Source organism: Thunnus thynnus, chromosome 11, assembly GCF_963924715.1.
Source record: "Thunnus thynnus chromosome 11, fThuThy2.1, whole genome shotgun sequence".
In the NCBI taxonomy this organism is placed as follows: Eukaryota; Metazoa; Chordata; class Actinopteri; order Scombriformes; family Scombridae; genus Thunnus; species Thunnus thynnus.
The window spans coordinates 12,549,580-12,566,246 of NC_089527.1; the positions used below are offsets into that span (position 1 = coordinate 12,549,580).

General features: G+C 39.4%; 1 long non-coding RNA gene across 1 annotated transcript; it reads right to left on the minus strand.

Annotated features, from left to right (window-relative positions):
- Window positions 1-1,578: 1,578 nt before the first annotated feature.
- LOC137192473 (uncharacterized) lies at window positions 1,579-9,610 on the minus strand. The gene is made up of 3 exons (XR_010930571.1): window positions 9,045-9,610; window positions 5,045-5,221; window positions 1,579-3,663 (listed from the first exon to the last, which is right to left on the minus strand). It is a non-coding gene; the product is annotated as an uncharacterized lncRNA (long non-coding RNA).
- Window positions 9,611-16,667: the final 7,057 nt, after the last annotated feature.

Sequence of the window (16,667 nt, forward strand, 5' to 3'; positions counted from 1 at the left end):
CCCAAACCACAATCTTTCCCTAAACCTAACCAGACCACACCAGTTGCTCTGAGCATCTAATATTGCCACGGATGGGTCTACATTGGATTTAGTTGAAAGCCTGGTGCATCGCTATACAAATGCCAAAGGGTGCCTTGTGCATCTGCATGAGACGCAGAGGGATGTGACAGTGTTGGTATTTGGCAACCTAGTATGAGAAGGTGTCGGCTGAGTGTGGATGTAAGGCAAAAACAGAGAGGAAAAGATGTGTTTGTATATTTCATACTGTTCATGTGGCCTTAATAGCACACCTCCATGACAAAGATCAGCACAGAAAAAGCATTGTTGTGACAGTAGCACAGTGAGATGAAAAGAAAGAACAGTCCTCACACTTGTATCAGGATTTTCAGACCAAAACAGAAATGGAAATGAATAGGTCTAAATAAGTGGGTGTTCATTTGCGACCAATATGTTCTTTGTAACATTCAGACTCATGCAGACAGGAGAAAACACTCATATTAGTGTTACAATATGTCAGATTTTGAATGTAGTTCCATGAGAGTAATCAGGTTATGGCAGAGCATTTAAACACATTCTCAGATTTCCTACAATAATCTGGTTTCTCTTGAACATGTCATTTGTCATTTGCAGCTGACCAGCTCTGTGAGGGGACTTCACACTAATAGCATTGGTCACATGAGACCTAAATTTATGATTTAACCTCAAATACTGTTATTATTTGTGTTCTTCACTGTTGCTTCATTGGTATTACCTCCACCAAAGGAGGTTTGTTGTGTTTGTCTTCATCAGTTTTCCTGTAACCAACATATCTTGAAAACTAAAAGCTTGGTGACTCTTTGATTTCATATAACATGTAGAGTTTCCACACTCATAAAAATTGGCGCTTTATCCTTATTATATTGACAAGTGATGACAGAGGAGGGTCTCACTCAGTCACTTTATTTACAGAAAGAAAACAAAAAATGTCAGTCTCACACTGATGAAAGTTAAAAACATTTTGTCCTCTGTAAATAAAGTGACAGCTTTTCATTGAGTGCAACCCTCCTACGACACCTTTGATTTCTTCTCTCATGTCACCATCCCAAATTTAAAAAATATGCATCTTTTGGTCAGCTACTTACACAGGTTTTAGGAAACTGTGCACAATCACACTCCCAAGAGGAACCTGTTGGTTTTGGAGACTTCTTGATTGTTCCTCCATCACCACAGTAAGGCCATGCTTTGACTCCCTTTATAACACAATGCTGTCATCCACAAGGTACAATATTGACTATGAAAGAAAGAACTGACAGGGCAGATATAGATATAGATAAATATCGTCCAACTCAAACAGCTTATCGAGTGATGCTAACTAGCTGAGGAATGCATTTAAATGTTTTTTTTCTTTCTCACCATAAAAGAAAAGAGCCTCTTGTAAAGTATTCAGTGCCATTTGGTTGAATTTGAAATCCTGGTAGACTGGATCCTTGCACACAGCCTCCTCTGAGCTTTTTTTTTTTACAGAAACAACAGAAGCTCACTACAGCAGTGATGTTTGATTTCAGCTTTGATGGTGCAACACTGTGGTAAAATTACAAATAAATATACTCAGACTCTGAAATGAAATGTAAATGTTGCCTGACTGTATCAGTGCACATGAGTGTAGTTTTTTCTTGCAGAGACAAGGCAAGGCGGGTAAGAATAGGTCCTGGGGCTTCAGACCTGTAAGCTCTTTGAATAATCCAGCAGGAGCTGAGATCCTTCTCATTAAGAAAAACCTTTATTGATTTCTCAATCTTTTGAAAATCATTGGCCCTAAGCTGATTGTTACAACTGAAAGTTCCCACATAATTTAGATGAACAGTAGACAGGCTGTGTAATTCAGTTCTCCTGAGGACCCTGGCAGGATTACATAGAACAATATTTTTACAGCCAAAAAAGGAAGAAATGAATGAATGAAACAAGTGACCATAAATGAGGAAATACATAGTCGCTAGTAAAATACAAATGCATTATTTTACTCAATCAGTCTCAATACTGTACATTACACTACACTACTACACTCTAATGTATTGTTAAAATGATGTAGTATTATCACGTTTTTCTCCCTAGAGATACAGATATTTAACTTTCCAAACTATGTGGATTCCCTAGTCAAAAACGCAAAATAAAAAACTTTAATAAAGGTGTGTTTTGGTTTTTTTTTTTTTTTTTTTTAGAAATGAGCAGACCTTTGATGCACACTACAGCCCCATCTGGGATGAGCTCTCCCTTGTACGTAAGAATAAAGCAGCTCTTTGCCTGTTTAGGCTGTAAGAAAGAACAATAACTTCTGATAGAGGAATCCCAGCATTTTCAAGACCTTCTACAAAAAAATTATTCTAATCTCAAAGATGAAAAATGAAAACCCTTGAGAGAAGATCTTACTTCTTCAGCAGACTAAAGCTGACACTGGATGAGCACAGTGTCTCGCTGTCGTGTTTTAATGCAGATGCTTATGGGAGTCAAAATAAATCCAATTTAATAGCTCTGTTTTGGAGGATATCAGCATTCTGAAGCCATAACAGGGCTTTATATAATCACTCGAACAAAATTTGAGAGGCATTCTCAAGAGTTCAGGTAGCAAAAGCTATAAAATGCAAAATTTCACTTGCACAATTATATTCTAAAATAAATTCCCTCAACACATAAACTAGTTATATGCAATCTGCAACAGGGCAGCAACTCTAATGTAATGAAATAAAACAAACCACACACGGCGCAATGCAAATCACTGCTGTGACCGCACAGTGATGTGTTGCGAGGGTGTTTGCAATGGGAAACAGTTAACATCCAGTCCTTATTATATGTGATTACTCCTATCATTTTATCACACATAATTGGATATCAGAGACATACAGGGAACTGATTGCTACCTTCTGTTGTAGAGAAAACCCCTTACAGGCTTACATGGTGATTGTTAACTCCGATTACCATCTCATGTTCTATTCTGAGTGCACTGCTTTTCAACACACTGCAAGTTATTGGTGAATGTGTAGCATCCTGTTAAAAGGGCAAGTGTGGCAGTTTAAAGGGGATTTTCTTTGAACAGTCACTTTAAAGGGTTAAATAAAGAGAATTAAAGAGTTAAATTGTGCCATTAGCTGCAGTGTTTCAGTGCTTTATTCTGCTCTCCAAGACACTGATGAAGGTCAAGCTTAAATGGCTCCAGCTCTCTGTTTGAGCCAGAGACTCCCAGCTTAGCCACAGTTCTGGGAACTGGCTCCCACAAAAGATTTATCCCACAATGCTGCTGGCCTAGATAGACACACCAAACACACAATAGGGTGGCTATGCATAATTTAGAGCACATCTTCCCTACATTGACAAGTCCAAAATTAAAAGGGAGCTTGTCAGCCAAATTAAGTATTCAAATATATCATGTCTGTGGTCTGGGGAAGTTAAATCAATATTTGCCAACATGAAAGTAATACTCAGACTTGTGACATAAAGCCCGGAGCTGCTTCATAGATGCTGAATTTGAGACAGATGTGGAAGGCTTAGTCATTTAAACCCAACTTCACCAAATACGTCCTCATAACACAACACGTTTCATCTTCCAACTGAAGTTTGTGTTGTTAGATTCGAAGATGTTGTTAACTTCAAAGCATTGTGATACAGATTGGTACAGTCCCTCGGTTTTCCCTAGAGTCAAACAGACATTAGGAGGATATATTCAGAGGTGAGGCATCTTAAGTTTGAGATTTTCTTTCTTCTTTCTAAAGTGATTTTCATTTCCAGTTAAGTAACAACGCATAAGCCATCTTAGCCATGCAAGGATGTCAAATCCTCACGCTTGGTGTCCCGGTTACATCCCTTTTGAACATACGCTCTTTCAAGTGAAATTAATCAATCTCTTTATCACTTGGGCAGTGTCATTACCCAACCACAGAGTGAGAAATGAAAGTGCTAATCGCACAGCAAGTGAGGCTTTTGTGTGGGAAGGCCGAGTTTTCCTCCTCAAGCTGCTTTGCAAATGCATTTTCAATTGAATTTGTGAAGCGAGTGAAGGATGAATCGTGAGATTACCTCAAATTCCATTTATAAGAGAGTGACGTACAACATCAGCTTTCAATACGGTTTTCCAGCCGTGACTCACTCTAAAATATTAGCTAAAATCTATACAAGGTGATACTGAGTAAATGTTTGTGTATAAAATATTGCACATGCTAAGTCTAAATAAAGTAACATACTATATGTATTAGTGACATATACTATAAAGAACACTTCTATACTATGACTCTATACATTTAGACTCAACATTCACAGAACAATACACAGCATGCTGCTCAATGAAACCATGTCAGCTAGACGTAACTGGGCCATAAATCCACAGCAGAACATACTGCTTCATGATTATTTACTGTGCACCAATATCTTATTAACTGTGTCATGTTACCACAGCATACACATCATTATGGTAACAATCCAAGGCCTGTTTGTCATGACAGGGCTAAGGATGGATAGTTTGTCAAAAAAAAAGGTATTATTATGCTAACCACCCACATGTACGGGCCTACTGGCTTGATGATGTCTAATAGCAGCCCAAGGTTTATGCTCCCCAACAATTTGTGTCAGAAAGAAGAGGATTACTTTTCCCACAGAACAGGTGGCACTGAAAATAAATGTAGTGGTACAGTATTTTTCCCCAATAATGAGAAGTAGTAATGACTGTCTGACTCTGGTGTGTCTGGAGTACTGGAGTGTGTGTGGAACACTCACAAATGCAGCATATCCAACTTTATGAATCTTAACTGGTTCAGAGGTCTATCTTGTTAAATCCTCACACTTGAACAGAAAGAAAAATGAACATATTTTATAGAATACCATTGAAGCAACCCCGACAAATGTTGAGCAATTAGGTGTAATTGTGTATCTCAGTGTGTGGAATCCTTATTGACTACATTCAATAATTATGATTTTGCTCCAGAGAAAGAGATTTGCCCTGGATGAGGAGCATTTGAATAGTCATAAAGCTGCATCGATTAACACATTTATAATGAAGAAGAATTATTGAACATTTTACCTGTTTTCCATGAGAAATGATGGTCCTTAGGAAACACAATGTCTGGTTGGACTGGAATGGAAAAGAGAGACAAGAGGAAGAAGAGGCTGAGGTAGTTCCCAGCTCGCCGTGTCCAGGCAATGACCCCAAAGTCATCTTTCAGAGTCATAGTCCAGCCCATTGCTTCCTCTCTTACTCCTGTGGGGAGAGCATACAATTCATGAGTAACTCACTCATAAATATGGCCAAAGATGTGGGCTGGGGGAACCAGAGGATAAGATTATACATTGTGTGAAGCTAAAGTCTCAGACACTGCAGGCTGCTGCAGAAAGTGTCCCACTGAAACCTCCAGCCCAGAAACATGACATTCAGTGTCACCTTCCAAAGTGCACCACACTGTTTCACACATGAATCATAAATCCAGCAGACAAGTGTGATACCATGCCTGCTTTTCCCCCCATATAGAACAAAAATAATTAGTCAGAGAGGCTTGAACATCCTTGCCTCCCAAGGTAGAAGTGGAAACATGTATTGAAAGAAAGGGAGACTTTAATCTTGGAGTAATACAGGGTATTAGTACCTTTTTATTGCAGCTCATTTATTCCTATCTCCTGCTACTGTGATTCATGTCCTAAGAGTGTTAGGGATTAGTCCTGGATTCACTAGGCCTCTAATTGTGTTGCACCAACAGCAAAATTAATGAATACAGAACTGAATCTGTAACACCTGATGCTTTGAGAGACTGACGTTATGGTGTTCATGACTGCGGTGATTCATTTTCCAAAAACAAATTTGGTTGCACTGTAGCACTTGGGTATTGTGAGATTTGTTATTATTGATTTATCATCCCACAGAGCTCTCCCTGCAGTTCTTTGTCATTTTGCATTCATGAAACTAAAACTTGATACACAGCTAAACTTGTAATTGTACCACATAATTTGGCATAAAATTAAATATAATTGCACAAATTGTGTGTGTGTGTGTGTGTGTGTGTGTGTGAAAGTTGTTCCAACGAAAAGAAAAAGCAACTGAAGATGTAAAAAAGTTTATAAGAACTCAAAGATACTCTGAGGCACACACAGAGGTTGTACTATATCATTGATACAGTACACTAATTTATGTGCCCACACAAACAAGTAACCTGAATACAAAAGTAAAATCAAATAATGAACTTTGTGAGAGTTTATTTTGACATTTTTGATTTCGACATCCAAATGTAATTATCATGAAACGGATGGCTTCTACGGTATCGTTCTCACAGAAGAATCAATATATTTACGGCATCATGTAAAAATACATTTTTAGTTTAATTACCTTTTATCACTGCACTGATCACTGCAACACAGTGGGTTTACTACATTTCGTCCTGATAACAACATATCATAGAGAGTATCTGATGGTAGATTAACTACAGAGAGGCAGCAGGCATTTGAGATTTAAGATTATTTACACATGGTGTGTCTATGAAATGCGCTGGGTACTCAATTATTTTTGCCTGATTTCATTCAGGGAAATTAGATTTTTACTTTGCTGCTTTAGCTATGTTTTGGTGGGGGCAAAATTTGTTTAATGAGAAAGAATTGTGAGGGTGGAGGTGGCTTGGTGCCCAGAGGTGGGATCACCAGATGCCCTGTTTTTGATGGACTATCTGATTTTGCTCAAGGTTTGATGTGTTATTCTGTATTCAAAAGTGTTTGGGTCTTTTTGTCAAAGGGTCTTTTTTAAATCAGCGCAAATACAAATTCAGGGTTTGACATTTCAATATACAACTCTTGTTTGTATCTGTCCTTGGTATCACTCTCCATTCTGTCCAGAGTGTGAAACTGCAGCATGGGTTTTGCATATTCATGCATACACATGCATATAATTTGAAATCTGTCAACCCAAAGAATAGAGCTAAAGTTAACTGTTCTCCATCTATAGGACTCACCCCCTTGGAATAGAATATATGCACTTTTTTTTTTATTAACACTGCCTTTGTCTCACATTTTTTGTTGGCCAGAGAATGTATTCTATTTGGATGAATGAGCAGAGTAGTCTTACACAGCCATATGCCAATTAGACACCTCTGGTTGCTGATTACTGGCCAACCTCTCGGGCTTCTCTGCTCTGGAAGCCATACCTGACTGCACCCAGATTACATCCTCCCTCTAGCTAGTCTAATTTGACTATTCATAGGACAAGCAGCACTCTCCATCGGCTGACAGAACATCTCACACCTGATTGGAAAACATGGTCTTGAACATAAACAAGCAATGAAAACAAGCATGACCCCAAGGCATCTCAGTATTGTTGTTCAAAGTACAGAAAGACAGACATTTGAGATTACCATAGTGTTAGATATGGTTTGCAAAAATGGGATGATTGAATAGGCTGATTTTCTTCAAGCCTATCAGTTTGAAGAGTTAGTGGCAATGGAGCTCATACAGCTCAGGCTTGGGCTGCTCCTGTCTATGTCTGTCAGTAGAGGAGGAATACAAGCTATCCTGAAAATCTTAAAAAAGAAAAGCTCTTAAGCTGCTAAATATCTGGGTCAAAGGAATCATGCCAGGCTTTCAGTGGCCACAGAAAACCTGGCAAACAGTAGCGTGGCTCAGATGCTGCTGTGCATCCTATTAGATCTGATGGAATGCAATCTGCTTCTCTGTCTCTTGTGGTCCTTGTTTGGGGCTCACTCACTGGATTCAGAGACTAAGGACCCTGCAGCTATCATAAGGGAACAGATGAGCAACACTCCACCGCCTTCTCTTTCACAGGTGGCCACAATAATTAATGTTTGATTAGATCTTTCCAAATGAATGGTAAAAGCTAATTCAGTATGCCAAGGCTCTGAACAATCACCATGTGATGCTCCAGCCTTTTTAAATAAGCCAAAGAGACAGTTCTGTCTGGAGTGGAAACAAAGGCATTTGATCCCAGCCCGTTTACCAGAGATGCCATCCTCTTCCCTGGATTTACACACAATTATGTAGCCAACCAGCTCATTCTCTCTTCACATTCTTAAATCCCTGCCCATATCCCTATGCTCTTCTTTGTGTACTGCATCCAATATATTCAGGTTAATACAGCTGCAAGTGTTTTCTCCATGTTGTGGTGCATGTAATTGTTTTTGATTGGGTTTGGCAATATAAAAACAGAAATCCATCCTCATCCAAACAAGCAGATTTTTGCAGATGTTTTCATTGGCAGGAATCACCATGGCAGCAATCAAAGAATCAGAAATGCAACTCAGTATAGTTTTTTATTTTAAATTCCTTTGATCACAGGCTTGTGGGTGCAGCTGCTCTCATCTGCCACTGTATAGACTGATATTTGAGAATATTGCTGCCCATCTCTATTTTGTTCTTGAATTCTTTTGACACAGAAAAAAAAATCTACTCAGATGATGACAGCTCCGTAACATACTATGTATCTGTTATTTCATCATGACTGTGCCACAAATGGGTACTGCTGATTGGAAAAGGATTGAGAAGAAATATACTTTTCAGCCAACATTTCATGGCAATGCATGAAGTATTGTACCCTATATGTACTGTGCAAAGTGGAATGAGAGGGTATGGAGGTTGGAGTGGTGGATGGGTATGTATCGAGCTCACCTTTCATGCAGACCGGAGTTGTATCCTGTCATAGACCTGTAATTTACATTCATCTTTATATTAATTGTAACCCCAATCTTTCCCCAACCATAACCAAGTGTTTAAGTTGCCTAACCCTAATCCCAATTTTACCATAATCTCTTTTGCATAGCCACACATTCCCTAAACCTAACAGTTGCCATGCACAGATTTTGTAGAAAGCGAGAATTTTAAAAATGTTGGCACGGAACTTCATCCAGAACTTTACAGAATCATTCAATACTATCTACCAATAGGGTTGGAGAAAGATACAACAAAGCCATATGACTGCAACTTTAGAATAAGAAGAAATGAATGGTTAAATGTCCTCTTAATCAACTCCCCAAATGCAAGCACACCTAGATAGACTGTATCTGACACTGCACGATTTATAATATACACTGTACCTGAGCAAGATGACTGCCAGTCATCCCTTTGGGTGATCTTGTTGGTGCGGTGGGAAACACTTTTTACTAGTCTTTCTGTAGAAGACAGCAGGAGCAGGGCAGAGGAGGCCTCCAAAGACGTTAAGTCTGACAGGCACGGTAAATCAGCTGTGCCAGGCCTTCCGCCTGAAGCATCATGCAGTGGCTTAATCCTGTGTGAATCAATGTGTAGAGGGCTGGGACTATGTCACACCTCCAGCAGCACTGAGTGGTATTAACTCCCTGGCGCTGGCTCTGTCAAGTTCCCACCCACTGATGTTCCTACTGGGGTTGGAACTGGAGTCAACACAGCTACAGGGTCTGAGGTAGGGAGACAAAAAGAGAGAAGAAAAAAGCAACACTGATATAAACATCTGATACTACAGCATGGTAAAATGTGACACTTTACACAATGACATTGATATTTCTCTCATGATGCATTGTTGATAGCTATCTTGCAACGTAGATGTGTGGAAAAGCAAGAGCAAAATGTCATTGTGTCAATTCAAAGAGGCGTCATAAAGATGCATGACCTGAAAGCAGCGTCATTTCATTTATTTTCAGTACGCAATCACTACATGCTGGTCCAAAGGTATGACTTTGCTCTGATTTATAGTCTGTTCATGTGTTCTGTCGTAGTCATTCTACTGTTCATCTTAGCAGAAAGATGTTAGAGAAAGTTTCTGTGCATATACTATGTTTCCCAAATGTAGACTTGCTGCATTTATAGAGGGGAAGAGCAACACCATTTATGCATCGTATTACCACAGGGCTGGCTGTTGTTTGTGAATTTTACATAAAACTGAAAGGCTTACAGTGATGATTTGTCATTGCCTGTGTCACATTCTGACAGTGATATCAAAGACAAGAGTGCAGTCCAAAAGTTGCAGCTTAGGTTTCTGCTCTCCTATGACATTCAGTGATTACCTGTCAACCCTCCAGCCAAGTCTGTTCTGAGAGCTCATCCACAGGAAACTCTGATTCTATTAACACCTTCTGCCCTTGTCTACCATCCACTCCCAATGCCTTCCTCATTGGCCACAGCTCTAAGCTCTACTCCCTTATTGACCTTCCTGGCCATGCTCCTGAAAACCCAGATCCCAGCGACCCAGACCTTATTTCCCAAGGCTTTTAAGTGCTTTGCCTAGCTATTCCATTGTGGCTCAAATGAGCCTGTCTCTTCTGGCTGGCAACTAACTAAATAAAAGTCAACAAATAGGATGGAAGAAAGGTGTTCCTGGAGCAAAATCAATTGCAAACATGCACTTTCAGGTAGGGTCAAAGAACTAATTTAATCTTTATTCAATCTCAACTTTCAACTTCTATTACAGTCAAAGTGCGTGCAGTACCTCTTACAGTTTTCTCACCTCTCTTGGATTTTTGCATCAAGTTGATAAGGTAGTGATTGCTGTTGTGTTTTAATGAACAGACAACTTCTAAAAAATCCGAATAAACTGTTTGAACATAGGTTTTCTATGTTTTTCCAGGAATGCTAAAAACCCAAAAACACAATATCTGGAAATAATCACACAAATGTTGCAACTTTAAAAAGGACAACAATATTTAGTTATGCTAGCAACGTAGCTCTGTCAATGTCTGTCTGTTTGGCAACAAGTCCGTCATTTTAGTCCAGACTGAAATATCTCAACTACTAGCCTATTGGATAAAATTGGTACAGACATTCATGTAACACTCAAGATGAATCGTGAAAACTTTGTCAATCCCTTAATTTTTCATCTAGTGCCATCGTCTGACGTTAATTGTAAGTTTTTCCCAATACTTTAGTGAATGACCAAATAACTGAAAAACTAATGACTTTGTCTTTAGTGCTGACTAGGAAATGTTAGCACACACTAACACACAAAACTAAGATGGAGAACACGGTAAACATTTTTTTCCTGCTGAACGTCAGCATGTGAACATTGTCACTGTGAACATGTTAGCATGCTGATGTTAGCATTTAGCTTAAAACGCTGCTGTGCGTAAGTCCTCAGCCGCACAGCTTCTAACATAGTTGTGGACTCTAGTCTTGTTTAATTATACCTACTAAATAAGCAGAAGGTAATTTCATGAATATGTATTTCACAGGGCTACCAACTTTTCATTATCAGTTATGAATTTGTTTTTTACTGTGTGAGAAAATGGATGTGTGGCGTGAGAGCGTGTGAAAAGTGTCAATTGCATGAATCTCACAGTCAGCGCGTGAGAGTTGACAGTCCTGATTTCATTTTTAAAAGAGTAAAGTAGTTTATATGCTAGGTTAATTTATGCTACCATATCCAATTGACACTAGGTGCAGTCTCTTCAGGCCTACCCTCTACAGCTGTCTCTGCTCCACTCCACAGAATTCAGCACAAAGACAGAAGTGTCTGCAAACCTCTGATGTGACAACAATCCAACCTAAACCTGCCCCATGCTTTTTACCTTTCTTCAGGAGCTGGTTACTTCACCTGGCCTGGCACCACCCTCCACCGTCACACAGCCAAAAGCCCTCCTGACATGACTACACCCCTTTCTTTCTTCATCACATGCATTGGTTCTCTTTAATATCCATCCCAGACAGTGCATTTAGCCATGTACCCAGTCTCTGTGATGTGTCTAGTCTGCCAGCGTTTCATCGTCTAACTGCATATGTATTGAATGCTGCCTTCATCATGTTTACATCGTGTTTATCATGTTCACAAGAAGAATCCATATGAACACCCCCATCTTGTGGTAATTCACAACTTCGGATGTGGAAATTTTCTCAAAGCTCCAAGTTCATGAGTTGTGACATGTTATTGACATTTTCAGAAATGGTGGAGGCCATGAAAGTTCATTTTTTCAGTGGATGGTAAGTTAATGTATTGTAATTTTAGTTGTATACAGTTTTTCTCAGTAATTTTATGATATGTCTGAAGAAATTGTTGATATTTCCAATGGCCTCATCTTTTTCCTCTGTCATTATGCCTTTGTATTTCCTGCATCACGTTACCCAGTCGGTATCTAGCTGAATTGTTAGCGTTGGTGGCATCTAGACACCTGTTGCCTAGCAGCAGTGTTCTTACGACTTAACCACTTGAACGTCAAGCATATACAAGACTTCCCAGGTCATAACCATGAGCTCACAAGTTCCATTTGAATGCAGCAGTAGTTGCGAGACATTTAGTCTATTCTTTTTTTTTTTAAACCTCTGAAAGATAAAAAAATTTGAGATATCCGCAAGTTGGTACAAAGCTGCCTGACAAAATCTCAACATTGCCCAGCTTGGATTTTTATGTTGAATAGATGCTGACAGCCAAAGAAAACTGTATAAATACAGCACCAAAGTAGAAGTTGAGATTTCATCCAGAGCTGCTACCTGCATCATTTTGAAAGATCAAGACCTAGATATCTTGCAGATACCAGTAAAACTGCTATATATGATATTGTCACATAATATTGTCAATATTATGGAAATGTTCTGATCATATGGGTGGATGTTTAACCTGACCATCTCCTGCACCTTACCATCTGTCAAATTATTTTTATCCGCCATCTCTTACAATCCGTTTTTTTATTCAAAACGTTATTTTTGGAGCTACAGTAAGACCTTGATCAGAACAGGAATCCTCATTCATATAATCTGAATGTGTCTCCAAAGAAACTCAGTTTTTCATGAATAGGCTTGGCAGCATAGACTCAAACCCCCATATCATAAAACACTTTCTACCCCTGTACCTCAGCAGACAAACATCAAACTCAGCCACGATGCTTTGCCAATAATCACATCACTACAACAAGCCATATATTTTCCAATGCCTCCAGAAATTGAAAATCATCTTCCTAGACTGTATAGATGCTGTATGTGGCTGTATCTGAAAGGGAGAGGTATCTACTCTGCCAGCACCTCAAACAGTCTGGCAGCCCAAGCAGCTGCTCCTGAAGCCAGGGTTGTGAACTCAATCAGCTGTATGTTTATCATTGTGGCACTGAACATATACTACGGCTCTTTCTGCTAGCCGCCATGCGCTGTATGTGCAGTGGTATGGCTAGTTAAGCAAGCTGACAGGGTCACAGCATTGATAACAGCAGGAGAGAAATTTAACTCAGCCATGCCCACCCAGCCTCACCGCACAAAGATCTGTTAAATGATACCATCCATCTACTCCTCAGTATCTTCTTTTTTCTCACAAAATTGGGAAATTGGTTTTAAATCATTTTAATCTCAACATTTTGCATTTTTCTTTGCCCGAACGTCTGAATTCCTATAAAAAATAGCTCTGGGTTAGAAATTGTATCATTGAATTAGTCGGCCCGGAAGCACATGCTTCTTTAGAAGATTGCTGAATTACACTGATTAATTACAAAGCAAATATGATCAGACAGGGTAAATTTGAAAAAAAAAAGTGGCACCAGAATGTTTAAAAATGGACAAGCTGCAGAGAATCTCTTAATCAAATTAGTTACGTCAAATACTATTACAGAGAGGAAATCTTTATTTCAGTACCTTTAAGTATATTTTCCATTTGACTCACAACTAGTCCTAACTCATCTGAATAACAATATTTCCTGGGAAGTGATTAACATTTGATGAAAGGAAAAATCAAACCAAGCAAAACCGAAGCCTGCAGCTATTTTAACATACAAAATCTCCTACTACGCTGCTCAAAATCAAATGTCGGATTCAGAATAAGAATCACTGCTCTGTGATTGATGCAGCTCAGTCTCACATGTTTATCAGAATCAGGGGCAGGCGCACATTATAAAAGAAGAATGTATGTGCCTAAATGTTAACATTATGTTTAACAAAGAAGGCTGTCATGCATCAAAGCTGCCATAGGCATGTTAAAGGTGTTTAATTTTATAGCTAAATATTCATGCACCATTTATTCGTTCAAGTTTCCCCATTCGAAGCAAATCAATGGCCTTTGGAGTCAATTGAGGCTAATTGATGCAATGCCTAAAACAAAGCTGCAGAGCAGTGTGGTGTTAACCAGATAATTCTCACTCAATATTTTTTCACACCATAAATATTTCATCAAATAGATGAAAAGGGATCTCAGAGAATGTCAAATTAGCACAGAATAATAGCAGAACAAAAGCTGCAAAATTCTTAGCTTTTTTCTGTTTATTGGTGTGAACATGCTAGATAAGAATAAGACAAGTCTCCCAGGAAAAAAGTGGAAGCAGCTAATGTTGCTTTAGGTGAAAGGACAACTCTCATCTTCCTTACCCAGAATGCTAATTGGTTATGTTTCAGGTAGTTCATTCTCAGTGAAAATAAACTAAATACACCCCCTTGAGATGCTGCGACAGCATGTGCAAAATAGAGCAAAAAGGATTTGGAGCAGAAACAGAGACCAAAAACAAATGTGTCTGCTTTGTGAAGCGAAGCTGAGAAATTATTCCACAAAAGACAGAATGAGAGAGATACAGAGCTTGAAAGAGAAACAAACCATTCCTGAATAATCGGATTTGTTAGGCGTGGTTGTTCCACCTGGCCTCCCAGCCCCTACCTTCCCTTCATTAAAAAAAGCTTATAATTAACGCAGCGCTGGCTATAATCCCGGTCACTCCGGCTCCCTTTTTCGATTGATAGGAGCGTCTTGTGGGACTGGGATATGCAGGTGAGCGTGTCTGAGTCCCGAGTACTGAGGATCCGGAGGGGATTGTTGCCCAGAGAGAGAGCCATCAGTGTGAGCAAGGGGGTGGCGTGACGGCGTCAGGATTAATTTTGAGGAGGCCTGGTTGCTGAGGCAGGCTGATAACATGGGTCAGCAGTTGCAGAGACACCTGAACCCTGAAGCCACGAGTATCCCTCTGGAAAATAACTGTTAATGTACTGAGAGTTGTGTGTATTTATCCGTATCTGTGTGTCTCTCTGTGTGTGTGTGTGTGTGTGTGTGTGTGTGTGTGTGTGTGTGTGTGTGTGTGGGCGGAGTAGAGGAGGGGTTGATACCTGCCTAGCCTGCAGAAGATGTCCGAAGATGGCTGAAACCTGCAAAAAGTCAATTATACACAGGGGAAAAAAGTGGAGGAGAGGGGAACCATGGGTGAAATTAAAAACCTGGTTCTTGTGATAAGTGGTGATGATTGGAAGTCTGTTCCCTTTTCAAAGTGGTAATCTAGGGTTGTGTAAAAAATGTCAAAATGTTCCAGTGTCTTGGAGAAAGAAGAGGGGAAATAGAGAGGAAACTGTGGTATTGTAGTCTGACACAAGACTCTGTATCAATTTAAATGTTGGAAGTCTGCCAACCTTAGTAGCTTGTTTCTGTGTAAATCTCAACACAATACCAACAACAACTCTTAATTTTTATGAATAGATCAGACTACAATATACTGACCTATTCGCTGCCCAATATGTGCTGCAGCCTGACAATAACATATGTAAAATAAAACCACTGTATGACTTAATACCCATGTGCCACATCAAAGCAAGCTTTGCATAATAAATGTGTAAATTTTAGTCTTTAAAGAAGAATTGCATATTTTTAGATCAAGGCACAGTCGAGTTGTCACAAAGATTGAATAAAAAAAAAAAAAAAAACAGAACGTCTGTCAACAAGGCCATAACAGATCAACCAGCACACGGAATGGCACTGACATTCATGAACCGCTAAATGCTAAATAAATTGGGACTAGGAAACTTAGCTTAGGACTTAATATTCAAATATCACTTTGAAGATTCTAAGACAAGGTTTTAGTTCATGCATAAAGTCACCTTTTTCATATTTTGAGTCATCAAAAACATTATGATTATCTTTCCCATTCTCTCAGTTCTAAATGTCAGAACATTGTGTTCACTTTGTTCAGTGACCTTTCCAAACCCATCAACACTGCCAGCAGCACTAATAACCCAGACACGCACAGCTATGTTTCTATCTCATACTGTGCTATCTACATATTTGAAACAATGAGCCAATTGCTATGCAATGAACTACTGTTTGTTAATGTGCTGAAAGACGTGTGTTTGTGTGTGTGTTTGTGTATGTCTGTGTGTGTGACATTATCAATCCAAACTGTGGGGTGGATTTAGAAAGAGGGTGGCATACATCAGGGTGCACTTTTTCAGAGGTCTGCTATATACCGACATTCACAACAGCTCATTTCTTTGGTTTATCAAAAAACAATCAAACATTTTCAGCACCTGCTCATGGGCATCCACAAATACTCAGATTTTTGCCTGCTATCAAACTCAAGTTCCACTTAACCATGAACCATGAAACAAAACAAAGACATGCACTAATAAGCATAGGCAAACACACACGCATAGAGACTTTTGAAGTCTTCTCTATGAAATTGGTAGAGTTTTAGCTCTACTGAGCTAAAAGTTCATATTTTGGGGGGCTGAGGGGAAACAAGTTAGCACTTTGTGCGTTAAGGAAGCACCAGTATTGTGCCAAGAGATAAGGGCTCAGGACAATGGAGAAAGGCTGCCTGAGAGACCAGACGCTGAGTCTGTTGCCGTCTGGATTATCAGAGTGCAGCCATGGATGGAGAGGAGAGAAGACAAGAGGAGGCTTGTCCAGCACTTGTTATTGGAAATTATGGTTCCATGTAGAGGAAAGGCACTCAAACGGGTGACTTCCTGTATTGATTTATGGGTGTTCCAGAGATTAAACCTTAAAGAGGTACTGCACATTT